At 44.4% G+C, this 13,394-nt stretch overlaps 1 long non-coding RNA gene across 6 annotated transcripts in view; it reads left to right on the top strand.

Annotated features, from left to right (window-relative positions):
- LOC117086638 overlaps positions 1-10,916 on the top strand; it is a 46,566-nt gene extending 35,650 nt beyond the window's left edge. For 3 of the 6 annotated variants that reach the window (XR_004438498.1, XR_004438497.1, XR_004438494.1), the window contains one exon: positions 131-495. This is a non-coding gene — a long non-coding RNA (uncharacterized LOC117086638). Of the gene's footprint in view, positions 1-130; positions 496-7,539; positions 7,742-7,835; positions 7,970-10,661 lie in introns of those variants that run through there. The other 3 variants (XR_004438495.1, XR_004438496.1, XR_004438500.1) reach the window with 3 other exon arrangements.
- Positions 10,917-13,394: the final 2,478 nt, after the last annotated feature.

The raw sequence follows: 13,394 nt of genomic DNA, 5'->3' as shown, positions 1-13,394 counted from the left end.
TCAGCAGTGGGAGGGGTGCGGTGGAGTTGGAAACCGTTTCTCCTGGGGCTGGCAATTGCCACTTATAGATCTACTTATCTGGAGGGAAAAGAGCTGACACAAAAGGCTCTGTCTGAAATTCTGTGCGTAGAACAAAGCGGTACACGGCGAGATGTAGAATTCCATTAGAGGACGGCCCCGGCACTCGCTGTCCTTCACAACGACCACCCCGCAGGCTCATGAATACAAGCCCCAGCCACCCACAGCCTCGGTGCCCGGCAGCGTGTCTCCAGAAAGGAAAGGCCCGGGCACGATGCATTTCTCTCAGGTTTGGCTCAGCTTCCCCCGGGTTTGCACCACCACAGAGAAACCTGTCTCCTCCGGGCACCCACAGTTGGGGAGGCCACTCCACGCTGTCGCCCCTTCCTGTCCCTCTGAAACCTTTCTTCCTGCCACTCATTTCTCCTAGATGATATTTTAACTAGTATTTTCTTGACATTTTAAATAAACAATTAAATAAAATCTTGAGTTTCAAGTTCTCTTGAGCAAAAATGTTCAGTGCCTCAAACTCAGCAGAGGCAAAAAAACAAACCCACCGACGTGTCCCGCACCCCCTCCTGCACTCCCTACTTGGGTCAGAAGGGTCCGCACTGTGGCGAGTCAATCTCACAGCCCTGCCTGTGGGCTTCTCCCAGGTCCCTGCATCTTCCTGTTCCCTGTCCTGGCCCCTCTCCTCTGTTTCCACTGCCATGCCCTGAGTACATAGCCTCTGCCCGCTCTCCTGCCCCAGCCAGAGACTGTCCCCAGCGGTGCCTCCTCCACACCACCGCCAGGTGTCCACCAGGGCAGGTCTGCACCTGCCACACCCACCCACCCCAACAGAGGGTGGGTGTGCACACACACATCCAACACACACACAACTTACACACCCAACACACACACAATTCACACAGAATACACCCAAGACACACCCCAACACACAACACACACACAACACACAATACAACACAGCCAACATACACAACACACACCCAACACACACCCACAACACACACCCAACACATACCCACAACACACACACGCAACACACACAACTCACACACAATACACCCAACAAACACACTGTATACCCAACAACACATACCCCAACACACAAAACATGTTCACAACACAGCCAACACACACAACACACACACAACCCAATCACCACATCACACAACACACACATAACACACATCCACAACACACACACCCAACACACACACAACTCACAACGCATACACAATACACACACAACACACACAACACATCCAACACACCCAACACACATGCAACACACATTGCACAACTCACAACACCTACCTCATACACACACAACACACACATAACACATCCAACACACACAACACACACCCAACACACATACCCAACACACAAACGCAACAAACACAACACAGCCAACACACACAACACATACATCCAACACACACACAACACACAACACAGCCAATACACACAACACATACTCAGCACACACAACCAACACACATTCACAATACACACCTAACATACACCCAACACACATACCCAATACACACAATACACATCCAACACACACACCACACATACACATACCCAACACATATACACACAACACATATGCAACATACATCCAATACACAACAAAAGCACCACCCACACACATACCTTACACCCCAACATGCACACCCCAATACACACACACCACACACCAACAGGACCACATCACACACAAAACACACACATAACCAACACACACAATACACCCAACACACACCTGCAACATACATTCCCCCAATAAACACACACATAACACATCCAACACCCATGACACATACCCAATACACATATGCAACAAACAGAACACAGCCAACACACACAACACACACATCCAACACACACACAACACACATCATACAACACAGCCAATACACACATCACACAACACAAACCCAACACACACACATAACCAACACACATTCACAACACACACCTAACACACACCCAACACACACAACACACACACCCAACACACATACCCAACACACACAATACACACCCAAAACACACACCACACACATACCCAACACATATACACACAACACATATGCAACATACATCCAATATGCAACAAACGCACCACCCACACACACACATACATCCCAACATGCATACGCCAGTACACACACACCACACACCAACAGGACCACATCACACACAAAACACACACATACCCAACACACACCTGCAACATACACACCCCCAACACACACACAACACACATTTCCCAATATACACAAGACATAATACATTCAACAAGCACAGCACATATACCCAACACACACATAACACATACATTCCCAACACACACAATACCCACAATACACCCAACAAACACACACCAAACCCAATAACACACAACACACACACAATACACACGATATATACAAGACACATACAACAATACACCCAACATATTCAACACACACATACATACACGCACACACACACACGCTCCTGTTGGCCCCTTATGATGTTCAAAATAACACCCCTAAGCCATCCCAGCCTGAAGTACAAAGCCCGCCACAGCCCAGCCCTCTCCAAAGACGACACATTTAGGGACTATTTGAAATAAACTATCACTTGCAGTCAAAAGACGTTTTCAGTGGAATATTTTGTGGTCGTGTTTGTTCTGTAGGCAACAACAAAACATATACACACACATACACAAACATATGCATATATGCACACATACATACACACATATACACACATATGTATACACACATATGCATATACACATATACACACACATACAAACACACATACATATATGCATATACACACATGCAGATATACATGCATGCGCATATACACACACGCACACACACATACACATATGCACACACATATGAAGTATAATATATCTGTGTAGGGAGAGAAGGGGAAATTGTTCCAAGGCGGGCTCTCTGCCCTTGTAACTTTGGAGTGGAGGAAGGGGTGAGGTTCCCATAGGATCTAGACACTGATGCAGTAGACCTATTAGCTCACAGTCGCCATCTTGGTTACAACTCATCACAGCAGCTGTAATCCCTGATTTATCTATCTGTGACTGAATGAAGATTCTTCCAGGGCAGGAGTCATGTCTTCATCTGCGTGTACTGGCTGGTTAGCACAGGGTGTGAGCTGGGCTTGAAACCCCTATAATCTATACGGAACCAGGATCTGAGAGCTCTCCTGTACTGGGGAATGGAATGCAGTGGTGTGGGGTTGTGGTCCTTAGTAATTTGGGTGTGAGCCTCCATAAACCCGCATTTGCAAATAGCTCCTAAAAGGAACTTGCGGTAAGCTTCCAAAACCCTTCAGGCAGAATGCTTTTTGGTGGTGGGGGTGCTCCTTCAGCCAATCCACAGCAGTGTGGACTTCCTGGAGACACTGAAGCAGAGGCAGGCCTAGGGGAGATGGCTGGAATCTTGTGATGGAATTTACAGTCTTAGAAAGGCCTGATTGTCCCCAAAATAGCTTCCCCTACTAAACTTGTCATCACATCTGAAATCCTCCCTCTGGTGGCGGCTGTGGTTCTCAGCCCTCGCTGCACTTTAGAGGCACCTGCAAAGCTCAAGCCGGACACTCGAAGCTTCCACCAAAGATTTGAGTTCCATGGTCTGGGGTAGGACCTGGGCATCAGTTCTTTAAAAACTCTCCAGATGATTCCGAGGGGTGGTCAGAACTGAGACCCCCTCACTGACACGCCAGGAGCCACACGGGTCCCCTTCTTTATGTTTCTCCACCTGCATTCATGAGATTGTTTCCAGAGAGTTCCTATTACTGAGCTGCCAATGATACCTGCTTCCATTTTCATTTTAAAATAATAAATGCATGCAATAATTATTTCAAGATTGTCCCCTTAAAGCTTGCTGCCTCTAAGTACTCACGAGTGAGGCCATGTGTCCCTCGGCAGAGGAAGTCTCAGATTTTGCCTCTGAGTTTGCTGAGTACAGCCAGGTGGAGTAATTCTGACAGTCACAGAATTTTACATTCTTTTTGTCTTTTTTTTTTAAGACCCAGGGTCTTGTCTGGTCTTGAACTCCTGGCCTCAAGTGATCATCCTCCAGACATTATTCTTAGTCTTAGTTTTATATGGATTAATTTATACCCAAAATGGACATTGGCTAAATAAATAACGCACTTGAAACGCTGACATTTATGAAGAAAATAATGATTATGTTATTTTCCGGTTATCTTAACTATTCCTCAAATATTTTACCCATTACGTTCATTGAATTGAAACTCTTAAAGGACATCAGTCTCTGGTATCTCAAAATCTTGTATAAAAGAGAAAATACAGTGATTCTTTTATCCAATTGCTTTTCTGTTTATTAAAAATAAAACTCGACAAAAGAGACATCTTCTCTCTTACCACTTTCAGACAAAATATGAACATTTTAGAGAACTGAGTTCATGATCCATTCTTGATGCCCAAAGGATGATTCACTTCAAGCTGCATTTTACCATTTGTTGTTTGCTCATCAAACACAGTATAACAGGTCATTTTAAGAATGGTTTGTCAATGAATTGTGCTTTCTCATGTGAAAGTAGGGCACGGTGGCTCAGGCCTGTAATCCCAGCACTTTGGGAGGCTAAGGTAGAAACATCTCTTGAGCCTAGGAGTTGGAGGCCAGCCTGGGCAACATAGTTAGACAACAAAAATTTAAAAACAAAAATCAGCCATATGGGGTTGTAGCTACTCAAGAGGCTGAGGCAGGAGGATCCCTTGAGCCCAGGAGTTTGAGGCTGCAGTGAGCTATGCTCACAGCACTACACTCCAGCCTGGGTGACAGAGCCAGACCCTGTCTCTAAAAAACAAAAAAAGAAAAAAAAAGAGGCCAGGCATGGTGGCTCATACCTGTAATCCCAGCACTTTGGGAGGCCGAGGCGGGTGGATCACCTGAGGTCAGGAGTTCAAGACCAGCCTGGCCAACATGGTGAAACTCTGTCTCTGCTAAAAATACAAAATTAGCCGGGCGTGGTGGCGCATGCCTGTAATCCCAGCTACTTGGGAGGCTGAGGCAGGAGAATTTCTTGAACCCAAGTGGCAGAGGTTGCAGTGAGCTGAAATCGTGCCACTGCACTTCAGCCTGGTCAACAGAGCGAGACTCTGTCTCAAAAAAGAAAGAAAGAAAAAAGAATGTGAAATTTGTCAGAATCAAGATGGAGTCACTTGTGTCAAACCCTGACAAAATGGAGCTGGGTAAAGCCATGAAGGAAGGGTTTTCATACACAATTGTCTGGTAACAAAAATTATCACAAAAACTCTGCCCAAACCAGGCCACTGCAACCTTACACAAAAAATAATTCTGCAAGGAAATCTGCTCAGCAACTGCCTTGGACTGATGCCACCCTTGTTATTGATCCATGTAGTCAAGGATAATTGTTTCAACACACCTTGTGTAACCCTCCTCATTTTACCTTTAAAAACACTTGTCTTCCCGTGCCTCCCTGAATATGCCCATAGCTTATCATGGCACACATATTCAGCACTGTGATGCCCATTCCTAAATACACTCATTGTCTTCAGAGAATCCTCCTCTGTTTGTTATTCAGACTCACACTCATATAAAAATTCAAGTAGGTTAAATAGCACAGACCACCCATTAAATGAGAAAAGTGAGAATGCATCAAACAAATTACGATCATCATCAATATTACATTCGAAACCCTCTGTGAGACATCCTTTAACACACTGATCTAAAATAAGCTACTAACATTAAGATAAGGTGTGCTCAATGGCATGTAAAAATAATGCTTTTTTATTTCAAAGGAGACTTTTCATGTTATACATTGCGTGAGAGAGGTTCATAGACCAAACACTTACGGGAAATAGCATCTTTTCTTTAACTCGATTATTGGAATCACACAGTAACTTGTCAAACAGAGACTTTGAGTTTCCACCCAAACCCACAAAACAGAGTATCCAAGAGAAATGCCAGGCCCCTCTATTTTTGCTTGTTTGCTTGTTTGTTTCTTTGTTTTTTTTTTTTTTTTGAGACAGAGTCTTGCTTCTTCACCTAGGCTGGAGTGTAATGGTGTGATCTCGGCTCACTGCAACCTCCACCTCCCGGGTTCAAGCAATTCTCCTGCCTCAGCCTCCCCAGTAGCTGGGATTACAGGCATGTGCCACCATGCTCAGCTAATTTTTGTATTTTTAGTAGAGACGGGGTTTCACCCTGTTGGCTAGGCTGGTCTTGAACTCCTGACCTCAAGTAATCCACCCGCCTTGGCCTCCCAAAGTGCTGGGATTACAGGCATGAGCCATTGCCCCTGGCCAGGCCCCTCTATTTTTAATAAGCACCCCAGATGATTCTGATGATGAACCTGGTGTGGGAAACACCCGTCTTGTTAGAAAGCAGGTCCCAGGGGCAGAAAGAAGCCAGAATAGCACGTTTGCTGGCAGGGGAAGGAAATGACTAGGTAGAAGGAGGCCAGATCTGAATGTAGTCCTGCCATGGAAGATCCTAGAAAGCTGGGGTAAAGGCAGGAAGAACCACAAGGGATGAATGAAGGATCAGGCGAGGCTTAAAGATGCAATGCAGTAGACCCAATTCCTTCTCTCAGATGTGTCTCCTATTATGTAACCTTGGAAAGTTACTGACCTCAGTTTCCTTGTCTGTATAATGGGGATTAAAAAAAAAAATCAATGTCCTCAGAGTGCCGTAAGGATTAAATAAAATCATCTAGGCAAAGCATTTAAACCCAGAGCAGCTAAACATAAACTGAGAACCCAAAGAGAGGCTGAGAATGGTTCTGAAGCGTGATTTGGACTGTCTTTGACCTGTCTTAGTGAAATTATTATATTTTGTGAAACTGCCTACCTGTATGTTTTCCCGCTCTTTTAGGGATGGACAATTTCTTTATAAGTCCCACCAGTCTGGGATCCCATGTCATTTCATTTGGCTGGTCCTTCAATCGTTAAACACTCTCTCTAAGCCTGGAAATTATTATTTTTTTTGAGGTGGTCAAGTTGGAGCATTTAGTGAATAAGGCTAGACAATGCTGTGTTTTTAACACAGTTTCTGCAGGATTTTCTGTGTGAAGATGATATTCTAGAGAAAGGGAGTTTTATGTTGCCAACCTCTATTAAGTGAGCAGAGAAGTGAGGTTGGGGGTTGGGAGCTGCACATGCTGAGATCTTTGATTTAATTCTCACTGAAAGCAATCTTTTATTTAACATCTTTCCACGATGAAAATGTAATTGTTAGCTAGGCTTACAAATTGGAGGTACAATTCTAAAGACCAGAGAATAACTCACTGGAAGCATACAAACTGGTAATGAGATTAGAGGCTCAACTCTCAGACATCACAGGGAATAAAATACATATTCAAATGCCCTCCTGTATCTTTCAGGAAGCCAGGGATGGACTCCCAGTGCAAATAAATGTTATGCAAATACAGTGTGCATCTATTAGAGAAGTGATGAAAAATAGAAAGAAAGTAATCTTGAGACCTCCCTTTTCCTTAAAGAAAAGATGCAGCTGTTTCCGAATCGCTCCCCTCCAAGGACGCCTCTGCTCCCTCTCCGCCTGGCTGACTTTGCAGAGGTTGAAGGGGAAGACCTGGGAAGACACATGCAAATGAACCCCGCCTGGCTGCTGGGCAACCAGGGTGCTCAAGATGCAAACTGAGCTGCAGCAATAAAGTCAAAAGGAGGAGAAAGAATGAAATGGTGGTTTTCATCTTTATCCGTTGTGGGTAGGCATGGTTCCTCTCAATCTATTGTTAGACTTGATTGTGTTTGCGTATCTCTACTTGCCTTTCAGACACAATGCTCTTCACTGCTTAAAATGATTAGCATATTCCAGCAGCAATTCCTACAGCAGAAGTATGCCACATGGTGATAATTCTTTGTATCAGAAGAATGAGATTGGGAGTTTGGGACATTCCTGTTCATAAAGTTACATATCCGTGGGTTCTGTCCTTGATGATTTTTCTCTCTAGTCTATAGTCTGACTAAAATCCAGCACGAGAAATGTGTAAGTGAATTTTAGAAGAAGAACATGAGTCATCTGCTATGATAAATCCAATGTGCCATTTAAAATTTACTAGAAAGGTCTAAAACCAGTGCCTTTCAAACTGTGAACTCACCTGGGTTTGGTGGTGCAAGTTTGTAGTTCCAGTTACTCAGGAGGCTGAGGAGGGAGGATTGTTTGAGGCCACAGTGCAGTATCAATGTGTCTGGAAATAGCCATTGCACTCCAGTCTGGGCAACACAGGGAGATCTCATCTCTACAAAATGCTTTTTAATATTATGAACTCAATCTGTAAGTGAGCTCAATGCCATGAAGAAAGTACCCTTTAAATGGGTGAGGCTGGGCGCGGTAGCTCACGGTTGTAATCCCAGCACTTTGGGAGGCCGAGACGGATGGATCACTGGAGGTCGGGAGTTTGAGACCAGCCTGGCCAACATGGTGAAACCCTGTCTCTACTAAAAATACAAAAAGTAGCCAGGCGTGGTGGCACCTGCCTGTAATCCCAGCTACTTTGGATGCTGAGGCATGAGAATTCCTTGAACCTGGAAGGTGGATGTTGCAGTGAACTGAGATGGTGCCACTGCACTCCAGCCTGAGCGACAGAGCAAGACTGTCTCAAAAAAAAAAAAAAAAAGAGTGAGAAAATGGGGAAAGTAACAAATGGTGTGATGTCTGGGTGTGACCCCAAACCTTATTCTCCAGGTAGCATTCTCTAGAAGGGATAGAAACCATGGGTACACACCGAGTGTCAGGAGACACTGTGCAGAGCTCATATTGATTCCAGGCAGGGATGTAGTGGTGGTTGCTTATCATATGCTATTAGGTTGGTGCAAAAGTAATTGTGGTTTTTGCTACTAAAATAATGGCAAAAACAACAATTTCTTTTGCACCAACCTATACAAATTTCTTGTACTTTGAAAACAAAACTGTGGTGGAATTAAAAATTGGTGTGTGAACTTCTCAGCGATGACCAGATGATCAGTTTCTAGAATATCATCTTTCCTTTCCCGCAGTCCCCAAGAGCCTGATGATTCATGATCTCTTAGGCTAACAAATCTAAATTTCAAAAAGATAATAGAAACCCTGACCACTTAGTTACTACCCAAGGCACAGAGTACTTATTTATTTATTTATTTATTTATTTATTTATTTTTTTTGAGACGGAGTCTCGCTCTGCCGCCCAGGCTGGAGTGCAGTGGCCGGGTCTCAGCTCACTGCAAGCTCCGCCTCCCGGTTTACGCCATTCTCCTGCCTCAGCCTCCCGAGCAGCTGGGACTACAGGCGCCCGCCATGTCGCCCGGCTAGTTTTTTTTGTATTTTTAGTAGAGACGGGGTTTCACCGTGTTAGCCAGGATGGTCTCGATCTCCTGACCTCGTGATCCGCCCGTCTCGGCCTCCCAAAGTGCTGGGATTACAGGCTTGAGCCACCGCGCCCGGCCTATTTATTTCTTAATAGATGGAATCTCGCTCTGTTGCCCAGGCTGGAGTGCAGTGGTACGATCTCGGCTCACTGCAACCTCCACCTCCCAGGTTCAAGCAATTCTCCTGCCTCAGCCTCCCGAGTAACTGGGATTACAGGTGCCTGTCACCACACCCGACTAATTTTTGTATTTTTAGTAGAGACAGGGTTTCACCATGTTGGCCAGGCTGATCTGGAGCTCCTGACCTCAGGCGATCCGGCTACCTCGGCTTCCCAAAGTGCTGGGATTATAGGCGTGAGCCACAGCGCCTGGCCTTTGTTTATCTTTATGTAAGAAACAGTCAGAGTACAGAAGAATTCTCTGTTCATATTGATGGCGTTCTTACTCTGTTTGCTACCTGGTAATAAAAATATGTTGAAGGAATGAGTGGTGAACGGATGGAAAAATGTGGACAAAGAGGAACGTTTGCAGGGAGATAATATATTTTTGTTACAGTTACAGAGTATGTTTTTATTATGGTTGGATCAATATATTTAAAAAAATAAAAAAAAATGTAAAAAAACTGCTTAATTGGGTAAATAGTCATAGGTTTTGCATCTGGATTTATAATTAGCAAACCGAAAAAAAAAAGACAACTTCCGGATCACCAATAAAATTACCGACGTATTTAGAAGTTTCATTTCCTTAGGAAGTGTGCTCATTCATAACATGTTTTCATAGAAACTTTTTTTTTTTTGAGACGGAGTCTCGCTCTGTTGCCCAGGCTGGAGTGTAGTGGTGCGATCTCGGCTCACCACAACCTCTGCCTCCCTGGTTCAAGCAATTGTCCTGCCCCAGCCTCCTGAGTAGCTAGGATTACAGGCGTGCACCACCACGTCTGGTTAACTTTTGTATTTTTAGTGGGGTGGGTGAGGGGGTGTCTCACCATGTTAGCTAGGCTGGTCTCGAACTCCTGACCTCATGATCCACCCACCTCGTTCTCCCAAAGTGCTGGGATTACAGGCATGAGCCACCGCACCCAAGCAGAAACTTTTTTAAAGTGTTGTTTTCCTGCCATTTTGTTGTTCCACTGAACGGCTAGGAGAATACCCACCAAGTACTGGTTAAGAAGAGAGAATACCAAAGTCCCCACACCTTTGCTTCCCTCCTTCCCACGCTCCCCAACTAAGAGAACTGTGTGTTCGTCCTTCCTCAGCCAGAAGAGTTCCTGGAAATGCCTTTTGTTTGAAAACACTGACTGCCTCACAGCTCAGAGCTGAGAACAGTGGACAAGTCTGGCTATTAAGGAATAAACCTTGTGAAGCAGGCGGCGGTGGAAGACACCGTCCGCTTCTTGTACAGTGGAGAGTCTGATTTGGGATAATTTGGGACATGGGCAAATATGTTCACCCACCTTATTAAAATGTGTTTAACTTGATATTTATATGAAACAGTTATTAAACATTTGAGAATGGTCTGAATAATGTGTGCCGGCCTGTTTTCCTGTTAGTCTCTGGTTTGAAGGAGGGGTATTCCCAGATTCGGTGTCATTTTCCCCTGGGCAGTCATCCTTCCTCATTTCTTACTTCTCATGAAGGAAAATGAACCACCACAGCCACAGGCAGGTGAAATCCATTGACTATGCCCAGTTTCTCCCCAATATCCTTAGCTATTAATGTCATTCGTTTTTTGGAAGCCACTTCAAATCCTTTTTGGAATAAAATAGTTATTATACATCATTCAGCAGTATGCGTGCAGTTGCATTCTGAGAGGAATTACATTTCTTCTAATGTTGGACTCAACATCACTGGAATTAATTCATTAGAAAACACTTTTCAATTCCATTTTCTCCCACTTTGAAAAATACAGACTATGTGTCAAACCTGTTTCCCTGAAAGGGGCCAAAAGCAGCAAAATTAATCACCAAGAGCTGTTTTCATTGAATACAAAGTTACATAAAGGCCTCTGAAGACCAGACAGTGCTTAAACTTCATGCGGGTGTGGTTATGGATGTGAACTACGTGGAGAGCATGTGAGCGCTGGCTACATGACCGAAGCATGCCCACACAGCCGCCTGGGTAGACGAGCTATCTCAGAGGGATTGTCTGTAAGCAAAACCATCTGTCACTGTGTCCGAAGGGCGTGGCATGGGCTCTGCCAAGCAGTGGCTTTGGGGTTGAGCCTGTCTCTGAAATGCAGCGCACTGGCAAACTGAGAAAACAGTCTTGCTTACCGTCAGACTGGGATTTGCTGATGCTGAACTTGGAGTGGAGTTTTAGAAGGAGTATAATCAGCATCAAAAGAGATGCCAGTCTGCTGAACTTTAAAATAGGTTATTAACAAAAAGCAAAATCTGCAGAGTAGTCTGCAATTGCATAGCTTCTAAAATATAGCTGTGGCTTAGCCCAAAGTTGGTCATCAGAACTAGCACTGGTTTCTAGAATATACACAGGAGGACGGGGGTAGGAGTAGCAACAAAGATCTTCAAGCATAAACTTACACACACACACACCACACACACACACACACACACTCCTTGCTCAGAGGTCTATATAAACATTATAAGTAACTTTAATTATTTTAAAAATAAGAAAAAGCAAATGTTCCAGTTATTCTTAGTTCTTCATCAATCATTGACCCAAATTGGAAAGCAGTTTATATCTCCTTATAAATGTATTTACTTATTTTTTGAATCTTGGCCTTGTGACTTCTGCTCTGGGCTAACTGAGGTCAGGTCGTTTTGAGTGTTTGAGTTAGAGAACCCCTGGGAAAAGAACTTCCATTATTTTTCTGTCTGGATGAGTGTCAGGACAATTCATCATAACAACGGGTATGAATGCACGTAATTCTGTAAAAGTCCCTCCTTGAACCAAGACGTTGGCATTTGTTCCATTGCCTTGAGCTTTTTTCTGGTTTCAGTTCACCAAACCCTTTTTGCTTGGGCAGAATTTAAGCCCCATGGCTGAGGTATACACAGTCACAAGACAATGAGTAGTAGCAATTCCATAATTAGCTGAAATACTTGGGAGGTGCAGACAACTAAGTTAAGTAATTTGGGCTGCACTTGGAAGCAAATATTCTGGCCAACTAGAGAGAAGGAGAGAAGGGCAAAATAGAGGCTTTCATTGAGATGCCCTTACCTGCACTAAGCAAACCTGGGTGAAAATATAAATACACACAAAAGCCAAAAGGGAATCAGGACGTGATTATTTGTTTTATAAAGGAGGGTGACATGGGACTCTAATGTTCTCTTGGCTGGTAGTAAGATATCTTCAAACATCATCTCGATGTAAATTTTCCCCCACTTCCTCAGACTCATCTTCAAGAAGAATTAAAATTATGTCAGTGATACAAAGAGAAACAAGCCAGGGTTTCCCATCCCCCAATAATGCTCTTGAGATTCTACCAGAAAGGCCACAGGAGGGAGGAAACAAGAAATTTGCCCTGGAAAGAGAGGAAATGAAGAGCCTGAAGTCCCCGGGAGGGTGTGGAAGGGAACATGGTGGCAGGGGTGGCCTTGGACATGGGTGGGGAGGGACTTGGGAATGGAGAAGGCCGACTGGCAGCCAGCATACACCAACCACCACCTCGTGGAAGCCAAACCATGTCTGTGGATCATGTACTGCAGGCAGTGAGAAGCTGCTTGTCCTGTCCTCGTTGGGCCAGGACCTCCAAGAGCACCCACCTGCCCACAGCCTAGAGATGGTATGCTCATCTCTGCCCAAACACCTGGATGAGCCGCCTCACAACGGCTTCAAGTTACTTGCCTTGAATGGCTCAAACCATACAATTCCCGCCAAAACAGCATTGATCCTTGCTATTCAGAAATGCTGTTGGGGACAAATCCAAGCCCCTTTATGTGGGTGAGGCTAAGTGGTGAAATATATCACCTGCTACAAATTCATGTCCATTCAAATAAATGTATAGAAACTTAGTCAAACCGTATCTT

Source organism: Trachypithecus francoisi, unplaced genomic scaffold (genome assembly GCF_009764315.1).
Source record: "Trachypithecus francoisi isolate TF-2019V2 unplaced genomic scaffold, Tfra_2.0 Lachesis_group10, whole genome shotgun sequence".
Taxonomy (NCBI): Eukaryota; Metazoa; Chordata; class Mammalia; order Primates; family Cercopithecidae; genus Trachypithecus; species Trachypithecus francoisi.
This window is presented reverse-complemented; position numbering and strand designations above follow the sequence as displayed.